Source organism: Thunnus thynnus, chromosome 1 (assembly GCF_963924715.1).
Source record: "Thunnus thynnus chromosome 1, fThuThy2.1, whole genome shotgun sequence".
NCBI classification, from domain to species: Eukaryota; Metazoa; Chordata; class Actinopteri; order Scombriformes; family Scombridae; genus Thunnus; species Thunnus thynnus.
This window is the reverse complement of record NC_089517.1, coordinates 23039737-23055797: the sequence shown is the minus strand read 5'-3', so window position 1 is coordinate 23055797 and position 16061 is coordinate 23039737. Positions and strand designations below refer to the sequence as shown.

The 16061-nt window shown below is 41.8% G+C and overlaps 1 protein-coding gene across 2 annotated transcripts in view; it reads left to right on the top strand.

Moving 5' to 3' along the window:
* The window catches only part of elp4 (elongator acetyltransferase complex subunit 4), a 53472-nt gene that overhangs the window by 27297 nt on the left and 10114 nt on the right, over positions 1–16061 (top strand). Inside the window, exon 10 of one of the 2 annotated variants that reach the window (XR_010928614.1) lies at positions 10609–10722. The exons of the other annotated variant lie outside the window; for it this stretch is intronic. The gene's annotated coding sequence lies outside the window, so the exon portion shown is untranslated. The remainder of the gene's footprint in view (positions 1–10608; positions 10723–16061) is intronic. 2 annotated transcript variants of the gene reach the window in all.

Below are 16061 nucleotides of genomic sequence, written 5' to 3'. Positions count from 1 at the left end.
TGCAAAAAATCCTAAGGTTCTCTATACATCTGCCTGTGTTTCTTATGTCTGCCTTGGGAATCACAATCAGTTGGGAATGGACCGTTGGAATAATATTCCCTGTAAATAATTTATACTTCCTCCCTTGGTACACACCAGCCTCTGTCGCATTTTGGAATGAGGTGTGCCTATGGTTTGTGCATGTACGAGAAAGAGAAAGAAAGAGCTCACTGCAGGCCAGTCAGTGGCACGCGATCGGACGCCTCAGCCGAACAATATTCACAACATACATCAGATTTGCATTTATTATTTAACAGGGATTTTATCTATTCTGTAAATGTGCATGTGTGTTTGAAAAGGCCCCTGCTTGTGTGGACTCTGTGCTGACTCTTGGGTGTGTGTGGGGGAGTGCAAACGGGTGCGTGTTTTTTGGGTTTGTTTGTTGTGGTATCTGCATGATGTGACTTCCAAGTGATTCAGATTTGCTGCATAGATTTTTTAATTCAGGTCTTTGTTAAATCTATTTATTAAGAAAACCCAAAACTTGTCACCTGATACCAAATTTCACAAGTTTTATGGCTGAAATTTGGTCCGCTACAGTGCTATAGGTAGTCTGACATGAAGTCAAAGTAGCAGGTGCATAGAGTATGTGTTTGTCCTGACAAGGTCAAGGTTCAGAAATCACTATGAACACTGACTAAAAACAGTCCACAATGAGTTTTTTTTAATTGTGGAATGCCTACAGAGAAAAAGCAGTAGCAATTGTGTTTGCTGTAGTTGAGTCAAAGCTTAGTAAGAGAATATCTGGGACTTGGCCAAATGTGCTGCCCTCTATACTACATCAACACAATGCGGAAACATTGTTTCTTGCAAACGGACAGTATTAAAGCAAAACAAAACAGGGCATATGTGCTGCTCCTGCCAGACTGAGTAAGAGTGTGGTCTGCCTGAACTTGTCCTGGAAGTGAAACTGTTTCATCAGTGAGCAGTGAACCCTTAACATGGTCCATGCACCACTCAGCCCCCATCAGACTAGACCGGCCACATTGGACTCAGACCTGATTAAAGTAGCCCTAGTTGTCTTCAGCTCCCATTAGGGAGAGGAAGGGAGAGACTGTAACTTGCATGCCACCCTACATCCACGGGGTCTTGTGGTACTATAGGGTATGTGTAAGTGTGTACAGAGAAGGCTTCCATTAGCATAATGGTAGTGACTGGGGAACCATAGGCCCCCTGGTGCTTATAAACTGGGTCTTCACTGTATTCTTGGCTTCTGTTTCATTTTATTGTTATTTCCTAGGCTTTGGAAAATAGTGTCTAATTTTGCCTTAGGTCTGTACACTTTTTGTGCAAGTCTTAAAACACTGTTAAAACTGGTAAATGTGTTCACTGTGATTCCTCTGCAAAACCTCCCAAGCGTAATTCATAAATCATTAGTTTCTTTTGGTTCTTGGTTGTGTAACATTAATACTCGGACTGGCATCTTAATAGAAACAGTTTAATAAACATATGCAGCAAAGTAAATGAAAATATCTGTTGAGTATTTCATTTGAGACATTCATATAATTATTCACACTGCACTTGATAGGATGTCTTAGAATTTGCAATCACATATGTATATTAAAAAATGCTACATATCAGTATTTGAAAGTCCAAACACTCAGTGCTCAATAACTCAGATAGTCAGTGGTCTAAACAGTTGTTTCTGAAATTGCGCTTAAAAGCAATGTTGACATTATTATTCAGACTTGTATAAATAGTGGCAAGAGGCAGAGGTTGTCTTGTTTTGAATGAAACAGTCCCCTCACTGCTGTTGGTCTACAGAGAAAGTTAAAATTGCCGTCATGGGCACAAACAGTTCCATGGTCGGAATGGTTCAAAGGTGGAATGTTGATCCGGAGCAGGAGCATCAAACTCCGCTTCGGTCCTAAAAATAACTTTCCCACACTCTCACCGTGCAGTGTCCTGGGGGGTCAGGAGGAGGAGTGTGTGTGTGTGTGTGTGTGTGTGTGTGTGTGTGTGTGTGTGTGTGTGTGTGTGTGTGTGTGTGTGTGTGTATGTATTTGTCTGTGTCGCTGCTCCGTATTTATCTAGTTATCCTGTTGTAATGTGAGTACAACACTGTTTAACTTGTCAAATGGGATTCTGTCCACTCTAGCATTTCATATTGTTTTCTAAAATGGTGAAGTCTCTCCTTCTTCTTCCTTCTCAGTAGTTTGGCAGGCAACAAAATTGTGCATTCTTCATCATCTGACCAGTTTTTATAGATATGACCAGATACAGATCACTTATTGACAAATCCTTCTGTTTCTGTTGTCAGAGGACTGGACAAGTATAAAAAGATCATCGCTCAGTACGACGTGCTGTTGCATTTTGACTCTTAGTGAAATCACCATTTTATACAGTGCAATCATGAAATCATGACTGAAATCATAAACATTATGTCATCAGTAACACCAAACTCCTTTACTGACATACCAAATATATGATCACAGAGAGATATTGCGGCGGCAGAAAGTTGGTTCCTTAACAATAGTTCAGTTCTCAGCCATGTCTGTGAAGATTGACAATCAAAAGTAAAGATTTTAAGAAGCTTGTTTTTCCTGTTCTCACCACAAAGTGAGTCCAGAGTCCTTGAAAAGTTAACCCACTGGAGGTGATGGTCTTAATGTTAGGGGTCCATAATTTCTAGACTCCTCACAACAGAATATATATTATGTGCTTACTTCATCCATCAGTTTGCATCACAAAAAGAAGGCTTAGTGATGCTGGTTCTGTTTGACACTTAGCCTTTTTCTAAATGCTTTCTCTCTGTCAGCAATCCCTGAATGAGTCCTTGCTTGACGAAAACAAATTGGGTCTCTTGATCCTCTTTTTTTCTCTTTATCTTCAAGCACACCATAAAGGCATTTGTTTCAGCCAATCATGGGATCTACTTAACCCCTGCTACTGTGAATATGGTTGTATTTAAAAAGGATTCACCCAACAGTCAACACAGAGTTGTTTAAAGTGGTGTTGGCCATTGAGAGATGTTGGCCGGCAGCTGAATGTTGCAGCGCTCATGAATTTTATGAGGGCAAGTGTCCCTGTCCTTCAGAGTTCACAGGTGGCTATTGAAAGGCCTGGCCAGATGATGGAGGATAGTTAGGACACATATAGAGCCCTGAATAGACTTTAATTACGCTCTGTAGATGAGTCAGAGGGCCATTTGAAGGACAAGACTGCACTTCAAAAGGCAAGTTAGAGGGCAAGGTGATGGCACCTTATCGAAAAGTTAGCGACCCTATCCATTAGTTGACGCATACGTGAGTCAGTGGTCTTGTTTTTATGCAGCAAAAATAGAACAACTTTCTTTGTGCATTTGTGAAGTGTGTGTGCGCACTACCTAACACACATATACGTGAATGTGTGAAGGTGGGGGAGGCTTTGGGTGGGAGAATACTCCAGTGTGTGGCTTAACCAAACTCTCCTTTTGTCCCTAACAATGATGAGTGATGATGAGTGACAGGGGTGTTAGGAGTGGGATCTGGGGAACAGAATGCGCCTAAGCAGTGCTCACCCAAACTCACACAAAAGGCAGCAAAAGGTCAAATCTGAGGCAAGCTTCTTATGTACTTGCATATAATATTTTATTAACCATTGTCGTGCGTCACTTAAAATACCTAAAATACCAGTATTATTTTGATGCATTACGCTCTTGTTGATGATTTTTAAAAACGGTTTTATAATTATTTTTGAAGAAGAGTTCTGTCAGTTGTTGGTTAAAGAAAAATGATTTTACTACTGGTAGTCTATCACACTGAGCTCCTGATATACCTCCTGCCTTTTCTTTGCCCTCATTTCAAACTTTAATAACAAGACTTGCCGCAAGACGCTCTCTTTCTCTCTCAGCATCCTTCCCTTCTATTAACCCAACCAAAATACGTATCAGTATATCCCCTCTCTCTGAAGCAAGACGAAAACATGCACAGTTGTCCTTTTGTTACACAAAATCTATACATTCTGCTTAAACAGCCCAACTACACACACACATATACACACACACACACACACACACACACACACACACACACACCCCTCCTCTCATCCCCCCCCCACACACATTATGCCCTACTGCTAGCTAGGGATGAGGAGGACTTGCGTGCAAGTGTTTCCCAGGAGGCAATTGTAGACTGAGGGTTCTGAGGCCTGGGGATGGCTCTAGATGGCGGTTAGCGAGGAACCAGTATTTTTTTTTGCCTGCGCTCCTCCTTCCCCTCCCCCTTTCTGAGCTCAGGCAGTGATCATAATGGGGGGTGACAGCTCACCTCTCCCTAGCGTGCCTACGGTCCTCAGAGCGTTAGACCCCCCCGCGTAACCCCACCACCACCCCCCAAGTCCCGGAAGGCCACAAAGGTTACTCCATATGTTAGTCTGAGGATTCTTATGAATCTTTTTTTTTTTTTTTCTCCTCAGACAAGTGTATTTACTATCGAGTCTAGAAAGATTTGTCAGAATCAAATCTAGGTGTACTTCTGTTTGATCCCCTCACGATTAATATATTTGTCCAGGATGGAGTCTCTTTCATTGTTTTATGTTTTTTTTTTTTTTTTTGCTCTGTCATCCTCTGCCCCCTTGTTCTTCTGTATGAGTTGCGACTCAGTGGTGTGAAAAGATCCAGGGCCCGGAGTTTCACATCTATTAAAGGCTTCATGTTTGGAGAGGGAAGTGATCTGATGGCCTGATGTTCTACGCTCACTTACACAGACTGTTTGTATGGGGACGTCATGTACGCTCGCTTCATCGTCCCCTGTGAATGTGTGTGTGTGTGCATGCAAATGTGTGCGTATTTGTGTGTCTACATTTAGTATGCATTTAATCCTGACGATGTTTCCTTACGTGCCTTTGAAATTTTATAACAGTAGTTTTGTTTAAGTGTCCTGAGTATTATTTTTTAAATCACTTTTAGTTTATTTTATTTGACAAGAAGTAAAACTAACAGATACACCTGAGCTTAATTGCTAAGTTGAAAAAGTTTGAGGAAATGAAGTATTGTTTCCTTACTTGTAGGTGTGATGGGAATATTTTATATCAAAGTTTTTCACTTCATTTACTCATCAGAAATAACCTGCTTACCTTAACAAAACAAAAGATCTCAATGAGCATCCCTCCAGATAAATCTCAGGACATGGAAGTTAACAGCCTCCTTTGATGCACATCCTAAAAAACACTGACATTCAGCTGTCATCGCTTGAGCTTTCAGCATCAACCAAAGTCTTGCAAGGAGACGGAAGATTTAATGCACAAGATTATAATTAAATCAGTACTGTGAATTTCTTGCACATGTCGATATATTGCACATCTTTGTGTGTGTGTGTGTGTGTGGGCACCTTCGAGTCGTCATAAGAGTGTCTTGGATAACTGGCTAGTGGAAATGTATAATGAGTAGTGTGGGTATTGAAAGGAGGGTTTGCGTGCTTAGATGGGCGAGGAATAGAGCACAAAAGCATGTGTAGTGGTGAATATTAGAGTAGCCAGAGTGTTAGCAAGGTCACTCTGCGTACAGAAAGAAGTGCTTTCCCTTCTGAAACTCACTCACTCTCCCTTTTTCTGTCTCCCTCTCACTTTGTTTTTTTTATTTTATTTTTGTTGGACTCGCTCCCTCTACTCCTCTTTTTTTAATCATAGTCAGCTTTTTCACAGTGTTGCTCTGTCTACGTTCAGGGCCATTTTTCCAACTTAACAGCCTTCGCATTCACCCTTTTCACCTCATTTGCTCCCAGACACGAAGTCAACTTGGCATCCTTTAAGATGGTGTCTGTTTAAAGATGTTGTAATCATTGTGAACATTCAAGCTAAACTCAATTGCTGAACCTCATTTGCCCTCCCTCCTCCCCAAAAAGAGAGATAGGCGATCTCATTGGGATGGACGGACAGAAGTGCACAGGCACAGCAGCACTGCTGTGGGAATCAATTTGCAAGGTTAGAATATGCGAGATAAGTGCCAAAGGGGGTGTGTGCAGCTTCCCGGCATCCTCTCCAAACACCCTGCAGGCTAAAGTGGAATCCCAGCCACGCCCCACATATCACCCCATGTGATGTTTGAGGACCCATCCTGCATCTACTGTACCCTACTACTGACACGCAACATTTGTTAGTCTTTTTTTTAACCTCACCAGCCCTCTATATTTTCTCTATGTACAAGTGCATCAACACTTCTGGCCTTAATGGCAGCCTACATATCAGAGAGGAGGCACTGGCCTGGTGTAATCTGACTTGTCTTAATTACAGGCAGTATCCAGTAATAGGCTGCTTCCATAGATATCAGCCATTAGAGCAGTGTCTCCGACAGGAGAGGCCTGATTGGCTATGAGGTAGGTGATAAAGAAGCCATGCCTCATTTACCTCCAATTTTTTTGTTCACACATCCCTGTATTAAAGTCAAGCGTGAAGATGGCAAAGGACTGTGTTAAACTGATTTATGTGCTCTCCTATGTGTTGGTAGCTAATCTGCTCCTCCTGATTGCATTGTCAGCAATCAGTGCTGCTGTACAAGTAAATGATTTCACCGGATGGAAGTTGTTTCAGCAAAGTTTTGAATGCCGAAGTTTTCATTAAATGCTCGCTTTTAAATTGATATGAATAGTACATTCCTCTGTTGCCAGCTTACAGGACCCTGCCCAGGCTTCAGGCTTGCCTGTGTGGTTTCAGCTCCAAAACCTCAAACCAGCAGCTCTTGTCAGCTAATTGGACCAAACCACAACAAGTGTCCTTAAATAGACTTTACAAACTTGAACAAGAAGTTCTTCATTCAGGAAGCTTTTATTGTTCCCTCAACTCTCTGTACTTGACTGCTTTTCTTCCTTCCCCACAAGTATACACACGCCCTCTGACTGACTCATAACAGCGCTGTCCTTTAGGGTGAGCTTGGATGCTATAATGTACACTGATGTAAACGATGACCAGAAGGATATTGATGATGCATTCACAAATGTTCCATCTCACTCATTCACTTTACCTTTGTTAGCACCAGAGCAGCATGTGACCTGATGGCATGATATGTTTGAGTAATTCCACAGATCGCTTCACCATCCATTTCATATGCCATAAAACAAAGTGAAACCATTAAAGATAATATACCCATTATTAGTATGGAAATTAGAAATGGAATGCCATAGAGTACTGAAAGCTTGTCACTTGAGTGACAGTTAAAGACACTCCTGGTTCAGTGCACTGTATTTAAGATATGTTTGATGTTTTTCAAACTCCATATTTGGCACATTATCCTCGGGTGGCAGCTCACACCTTGTTGGTATTTAAGACAGATTTCAACGAATATTACTGGATTGTGGTGGCGGTTGCATTTAAGGGTGCAGCTCACTCATAACAGGGAGGTGTCGTCTGCTGACAGATCACTGTCTGGATGAGAGAGCACAGCAGCATCCCACCTCATTACCGTAGCAACACACTAACCGAGGGACCGACACACTGCTCGCTGTGATTAAGATGTAAATTTCCTCTAATTGGAATGTAAATTCATACATTTATATGAAGACGTCAGCTGTCAGATTGCAATATTGTGTCCTTTTTTCTCCCTCTCCCCTGTTCCCTAGGCAGGGACTAGGTGCCTGTAATCTGTATCATACTCCCGCAGCCCATCCTGGGATTTGCCGTTTGTTTAATGGCAGGCCCATTGTCTTTCATCCAGCCCATCATTGTAATGCTTCCCATTCATGTTTCTGTGTTTTGTTGCAGTCTGATTTGCTCTCGCTACCTGTGTTTGTTTCCCCATGCATGGCTGAGCCGTCAGGGCTTTGGGGACAGGGAGGGACTTTGAGACGGGACTGGGGTCATTGGGTGGCCGTATTTTGTGTGTGCATCGATTACTTCTGCTGAATGTTCCTCAATGCAAATAAGTCTGCCACTTTGAGAGGAAGCACATGTATCTGAAGTAATTAATTTTACCCTTGAATGCCAGCTGTGGTGTTGGTGTGACGTGTTCCAAATTGAGCTTTCTCACCAAAAAGGTGTTAATTTAGGGATTTGGCAGATGAAGTAAGTGTGTTTGCCAATGTATATGGCCCATATAAATGGGATGCGTCGTTTTTGTCCCTGCTAATTCTGAGATTGTGTTATCATGTGGTATTGTGTGATTACATTGTGATATGGGACATTGAGACTGTCACTTTTAAATTGACACCATACAAAATACTTACTGTAAATGTTTCTTGACCGGGGAAGGATTTTATTGTTCCTGGGTCTCGTCAGTGTCATCTGTAAGATCAGATGATAAAATTCTTACATAATTCATCTAAATAAGTATTTTAAAACTACCCTTTAAAATGACCTTTTGTGTGCATGTTTTCCAAATAAAAAGCACCTAGTTAGCAAACTGGGTAGCACTCTACTGCTTACAATAATAGACACTGTACAGCTCTACAAACAGACATGTAGTTTGCAAACCAGGCAGAGTGTTATCATTGCATTTGAGAATGAATAAAAAAACACCAAACACATTGAACAATTCTGAACATTTCTACTACTGATTGGGAGAAAATAGAGGGCAATGAAACAAAAAAAACAACATATAACATATAAACATATTTAGGATGCTTTATGCTTACAGTTCAAACACTTAAGTAGGCTTTAGAAAGGATACTAATCCTACCTTCACACAACAACCTTTACCGATACCCATCTGAACAGGTCATGCTCCTGAACTGATCCTCATGAGCAAACAAACAATAACAAAATGTTGTACCTCCATACTCATGCAGAAATAAACAAAAAGTCATGTGTATAAGGAGGTGAAGGAGAGGTAAGAATGTAGTCATTATTTTGCGGGGCTGTCCTCCATCTTTCCCTATTGGCACCACTAATGTTATTTACATTAGACCACCAGTGTAGATTCAAGATCAATCTTGCGTTGAAGTGATGTAAAAGTCACATGTATAGCAAAACTTGTGATGTTACCGTTCATATTGAAGTCACATTGCTGTAAGTCTGATATGCATTCAGGTTAAAAACAGCACTGCTTAAAAAATGGAAGGGGCTGAGTTGGTGATGCTTCAGGTAAAGAGGAGACAATGAAAGTTATTTAATTAAGTTAGTTTGCACAGCATACTGCACAGTGAGCAGAATATTAAGGACTATTAAACCGCAGCCACATCAGTATCACATATCTTAATGGTTTCCGAGCTTCAGTCACTTGAACTTTCAATTCACAAACCACAAACACGTGGTTGCGAGTTTGTGAAATCACTTCCAGTTGTTGTGCAAAAGACAGAACTGACTGGCGTGCCAGATCCTACCCAATGAACATGTTTTGATGAGTACAAACAAAAGCAGGAAAATTTCTTTTTGTTTGTATATTTGTGGATTGCACAGATCATCAAGCATCTCTGGGTGTGTCCTCAAGGATCCTGCATATCTCCTGTACATTCCTCTCAGGCACAGGTAGTGTGTGAAATCTCACAGGTCACGCAAACCTTTCTATACAAGAGTTTCAGATGCTGGAGTTCGTTGTTGGCGTGTTTCCCAGGGCATTTCCTCCATTTTTCACACGCTCTGTGTTTGTGCTGATATATTGAAATGTGTGCTCATATGTATGTGTGTGTGTGTGTGCCTTACAGACCTTAATCATATAAAAACATAAACCTTAAAGACAATGTGATGTGTTCACAGTATATCAGTGTGCATGAAGGGTGTTGCAGGATTTGACAACAGCATGTGTAGGTGTTACAGGGAGCAGGAAATTAAAAACCTTTGGAGCTCCCAAGAGGAACCTCCAGGTCCCCTCAAGCAGGGAAGAAGAAGAGAAATACTCAAAGGGGCTATTATATTTTTAGGTACAGCTGCAGGGCATACGAGGTGAACTTGTGTGAAAGACACAGTGGTTATTGAAAGGCCAAAAAATCTTTTCACAAACCACGCAATGAGTGTTGTGTTTGCATACGGCTGGGCCTAGAATTCCCATGCCTCCTGATTCCAGCTGAGGGTTGAGCTGTACACTAGGAATCCTGACTATGTTGCCACAGCATGTCGACACTACTCCACCCACCTGTGGCACCAGACCTACGCGGCATGCCCTTCCTCAATTAGCCCTCCGTCAGGAAGGAATCTTAATAAACCTGCTCCTTTCACTTCTATTCCATCCATCACCTTCTGTTTATTACACTGAATCAACGGCGTGGAAAACTGACACGTTTCCCAGCCGTTGTTTCTGATAACCAGGAATCTGCCTCTGGTCAGGTGAACTGGCCGGCTCTGATCATGTGGGTTATTTTCAAGTTTGGGATGTGCTTGTAGCCTTTTAGGGATTACATGCTGATACACCCCCCCCCCCCCCCCCCCCCCCCCCCTACCATACAGCACCCATTGCCTCACAGATCCACCTATCACCTGATTGTTCAGGTGTTAGAGGAGGAAGTGAATCATTCTCCTGTTTTGCCTTTGGGTGCTATAAAAAATAGTTCACTTATCGTACAAGTTGCTTCTTAATTGAGATTTAGAAATGTGTAATTAATGACTTTCATCATTTTAATCTTTGTAAAATATTATCAGTGATGATAATATTTGATAAAGAATGTCACTTAACTAACCAGGCTTGGCTCATCATGATCCAGACTCAACTCTCTCCTTCCTTTGTAGGACCATAGACACTGTACAGACACATGAGAGGAGTGGTAGGAAGGAACTGGGGCAGAGCGAGAGACAGTCAGAGAGACAGTCAGAGAAAGAGAAAGAGACCATTTTGTCCCCCAGGTATGACAGAGTAACTCATGCAGAAAGATCCCACATGGAGGGAGGTGGGAGCGAGAGGGGGGGGTTGAAGGAGCTCTTGGCTTCCTCTCCTCGCTTATGAAAACACATCTGTCTTCTTTTCTCTGCCACACACCTTTTCTGCATCCTTCGCTCACCTTCTCACTCCTGTAACAGAAACTTTGAACTGTTGACTGTTCAAACACTTTTTTCTCATATTTTGGGGCGGCCAGAAACTGTATTCCTTCCGAGTGTTTCTTGTCACATTTCATGCCACCTGCCATATTTTGTCAAACTTTCTAGGGATCGAGCTCTTTGGCCGCGAGCGCTGGTTCATTCTCTTTTTAGCCAATGTTCTTTGGCCTTCGGACACACTGCTGTTACCGTTACCCCAAGCGGTCCGTCTTACATGCAAATATGTGTCGGCTCAACAGTGATCACCATTTTAGTCCACGGCAGAGCTATCTCATGGCTGCATGCATTAAAACAATTAAACTTTTCCCCTCCCCCGCCACAACAATCATTTGCGGATGTGTTGGGTGAAATTTAGCAAGAAATTATCATTTTCTGAATCACTTCACTCTGCTTGCTCGGTGTTTGTTTCATTCTTTCTCTTTCTCCGTTTTGTCTTTGAGCTCTTTAAAAGACTTGGAGCCCCCTGCATGTTCTTCTTTTTGCTTCCTTTCTCTGTACTTTTTTTTTTTTCATCATTATCCAACAGCACTTTTCTGTGCGTGCAAATGCTTTCTGAACGGCGTCCTTTCTTCCCTTTCAGGCTGGATGTCATTGTTGCTGCCTGTGGGCTGGGTGTATTTATTTAGGGGTAATTGGTGTGTGGATGAGTGAGGTAATGAGGTGCATCCACACTTGGCTGCTCCCCTCCCTGAGAGCCTGAGACAGACGTAGCCTAGCTGGGCTTCGGCTTGAGCTGTACCACACTGCTGTCTCCTCCACACAAGCCAGAATGGCTCTTTCATACCCAGGTGGACAAACACAATCACTGGGGCTGATACCTCAATGAGGCGTCTGCAGTTTGAAGTGGTATGTGTGTATACGCGTGCATGAGTCCATGTGCTCGCATGTGTGTATTCATGTGCATGTATTTGTGGGTGGAGAGGGGGAAAAAAACACCGCTTGGTTGTTTGCCTGTGTCTGTCTTGAGTCCTTGTTTGTCTTGCGGCTTGTGTTTGTATAAGTGATTTTCCCTGTGTGTTTGCAAGTGCATGTATATCAGGCTGAGTGGGTGTTCAATGGAGCTCAAGGAGGACCTTTGGCTCTCATAGCCCCCTGCCAACCTCAAACTGCCCCTAATGTCCTGCAGAGTTACCTAATGATTTCACTTACACCTCCCTTATCTGTCTGGCCCGTGTGGCAGCAACCGTCTGACGCTTCAGCCTTTACATGCCATTTGCTGCCTCATATCCTGTGAAATTCAATTGCACAGCACCAACTGTAGCCAGAGTAGGGGGATCTCCCCCTCTCTCTCTCTCTCTCTCTCTCTCTCTCTCTCTCTCTCTCTCCCCCCCTCTCTCTCTCTCCCTCTCTCTCCTTGCTCTCTCTCCCTCTGTCCATATTTGTAAATACAAACGTAAACAGTTCTACCATCATCACACTTTTTTTCCACATTATCTCAGAGCAACCTTGCGTTTTAGTGTTTTAGCACTCTAAAGTGACACTTCACTTCGCCACAGCGTGACAAATTCTGAATGAGCCGTAGAAGTTTTAAACCAGAAAGCTCGGATGTTTGAGGCTGCCCACAGGTGTTCGCTAGATAATATTATGCATAGATTGTTTTGTTGTTATCAGGGTAATTGGTGTAGACCTGCCAGCCTTTGATAGACACACAATTACTGTATGTGATGCATAAGTGGACTCATTTTAGGGCAGGATTTTGAGTTGCTAATGGTGCATTATTCAGCTTTTGGTCTGTCCCCAAAAGTGCTGGGCCAAATCAAACACGCCGCTCCAGGGTAATTGAGGCCCACTCCGCACCCCCTGCAGTGAGCAAGGCAGAACTGTAATCCCCTGACAACTCTGACTTGGCCCCAATCTGGCAGGCCGCCCATTTCCCAGCAAAACGCCTAACTCGGCACCGGGAAGAATGAAGAAGCTGATAGTCACATTTGGAGCGCTTTCCAAATTTGTTATTCTTTTCAACTCGCCAGCCCTCTGTCGCCATCTCCGAACTTACCCTTACTTTTTTATTTTAAACTATAGTTAATACAACATAATTGGACAGTAATTACACACCATCAAACTAATATCCTTACTCATTAGTCTCCTCAAGGTTTTGTGGTTTTATGATCAAAGGTTTTTGACAAATACATCTAATCACCGAAAAACTTTCCCTTGTCTTTTAAAACAATTTTGCCTTACAGGTTTCCAGAAGCTCTACCACAAAATCAAAGGCTACAGTAATTACAGAAATTTTCAGCTAAATTTTGAAATGAATTTTGGACTGAAATCCAACCATTCTGTTCATTTTGTCAGATGTAGTTCTATGAAATTAAAAAAGAAAAAGATTCTCATCATTGTTTTGATTGATAGTGACTTCAGAGTTTTTTTTTTACCTCACTAATGAACCTGCATGTTACCTGCAGATGCACTCTGTTTAGGCATATAATACACTCCTGCTCCAGTTGGCTCAAGGCTGCCCATGATTCCAAAACATCGGAGTTGTGATGATGAAAAATTTTGCATAACCAGTTCTTCTTTTGTGTAGTTTTGCATATACTGTTAAAGGCAGTAGAATTTTGCCAAAAATAATAACCCAAATTATTTTATTGTATTTAATGTTCCATGCTTGCACCTTCAGGGAAAATCAAAGTATTAAAAAATATCTAATGTGACATTTCACAAAAGACATTAAATATCACATTTTATAACAGCTCTTGTGATGGAAACTCAACATTCTTAATTTTATTGTAACAAATCTTTAATGGAGAAATTAAAGCTAGTGTCTTTTCCTTTCACTTATCTGCACACATTTTGCTATTGTTTTGAAAATCCGAACATTGTCTGCAGTGCCACCTCTTATAGGGGTCATTTGCAGAGAGGGTATCACATGCATTTAACACTGTCTCTCTGATTTTTAAGTTTAGCATGCATTCTCCTCAGGCCCTGGCTCACTGTTTTAATGGCTTTAGTAATGCGTCACAATTAACACTCAGCCAGCGCTCTAGGTTAGGTAATGGCTGGTGTGTTTCAGGCTAAATTAGAAAACACAAAACAAGAATCCCCATCACCCACGGTGCTTCTAGGACCTAGGGGTAATGGGGAAAATGGAAGGTGGTGAATTTTTTGACAGGGCAGCCGAGGTGATGTCTCATTCCCTCTGACATCTTGAACACCCTAAAGGTGGCTTTGCCAACAGTCTACCCAGGAAGCACCTCACCTAGCTGTGGCTAAATTTACACAACCACCTGCCCACAGGGGAGTGTTCTGGAGATGAGAGCAGAGGTAGAGGTGGGGTGGGGGTGGAGGGCAAATAGGATGAGAGAGAAGGAGGAGGTAGGAGACTGAAGTGTGTCTGTGTGTCAGTGGTTAAATTCATATTACACAAGTAACTACATTAATTGCTAATATTCAACTCAGATTTTAGGTTTTTTATCCAACACATTTTGCTGTGTCATAATGTATATTAACTATTTTGTGCCTCTTGACTTGCTCTTCCTTTTTTGCATGTTCCTCTATAGTGCTGTAAATTTGCAAAGGGGAGACAGTGAATAGGTCAGATTTGGGCTAAGGGTTCAGTAGATTAGTGTAACGAAGCATTTCAACCTCCAACAATTCCAGTACATGTCCAGTACAAGTGAAAGCACATCAGCCTTCCTCTTATACCAGTCCACTGTGTAACTGTGAAAGAGGTGACCATCATTTCAGAGTGTCACAGATGTGAGTGGATGTGAAGGTTTATATATATGTATATATATATTGACATATCCAGGGCCTTTATATTTTTTCATTCCATGACCTTTTAATTTTTTCGTGACTTGGTGTATGTATGGTCTGTTGACTGTTTATGTGAAAAGGTTGTTGCAGCTGTTATGCTGTTGGTGTATTAAACACCACATACACTTGTGTCCAGTTTATTAGGTACACCTAACTAAAACTACTGCAATCTAATAAAACAGCAATAACGTCAAAAAAGGTATAATGTTCTGCTTTTGTTGAAATAGCTTTGTAATTTTTTCAAATTTCTGGTCATTTTGGAGGCTGTAGTTTGTGATGCTGTTGAATTGTATTAATTTAAACTGACAGAAGTTGTGTGTGTTTGTGTGTGTGTGTGTGAATACACACCTTTATTCACTTGAATGAGAAAGTGTGTCCAAAATTTTTGACTGGTACTGTATACATTTCATCCACCCCATTTATCATCAGTTATTGAGTGGGAAAACACCTCTCAGCATATAACAATACAATTCAACAGCACCACAAACTACAGCCTCCAAAATTACTGTTGAGTTGAATTAACACCTCTGTAAAACAAGCCCAACAAAAACTGGACATTATAACCTTGATTAAGGTAGGATTTATTGCAGGCTGTTGTATTAGACTGCATTCATTTTAGCTAGGTATACCTACTATACTGGCAACTGAGCGTATATTGCCAATTATTTTTTACATCGCCACATTAAATTTTGCCCTTTAAAACTGTATATTCATGCTTTTTATAAATTTACTCAAAGGCTGCCTATATTGAAGCTCTCAAGATGGACAGTCGAATAGAATGGTAACAATTCTAGATGCTCCCGAGTGGCAGAGTTCAGGCGTTTTGCCTGTGGGCTGATGTGGAGTGAATGGCCTTAGAGGCTCTAGGCTGGTCTATGTGTGGCCCGGCTGGTCCAAGTCAGCAGTAATGACTGGCTTTGGCCAGCATGCCTGTTAATGTGAATGGGGTTACTCTGGGCAACACCTTTTCAGCTGGGTCCTATGAAGTCCCCAGTATGGTGGTCTTTGTCCGCACAAGGGCTGTCCTCTCAGCAAAAAGGGTTCCTTTTTTGTGAGGACTATCAACTGGTGATGGATTATACCCACCCCCCTTTATTCATCCGGGCAGACAAACAGACACGGATGCATGCAAACATACATACACTCTCACACATGCGGGCACCCACAAAGACACCGAAAGTGTTACAAGCACATCAGCACATTATCTTACACAAATGTGTCATAGATAGTTAAGATGCACACATGCAGATGCAGTCACCTTTCTTATATAGTCACAACTTCAAATGCTTTCACTTTTCATTTACTGTCTCCTTCACATCACTTAGACATGAAGATGAATTTTCTTTCCGAGAAAGTGTAGTTTCTTCTTCTTACCATCTTGTTAAAATTAT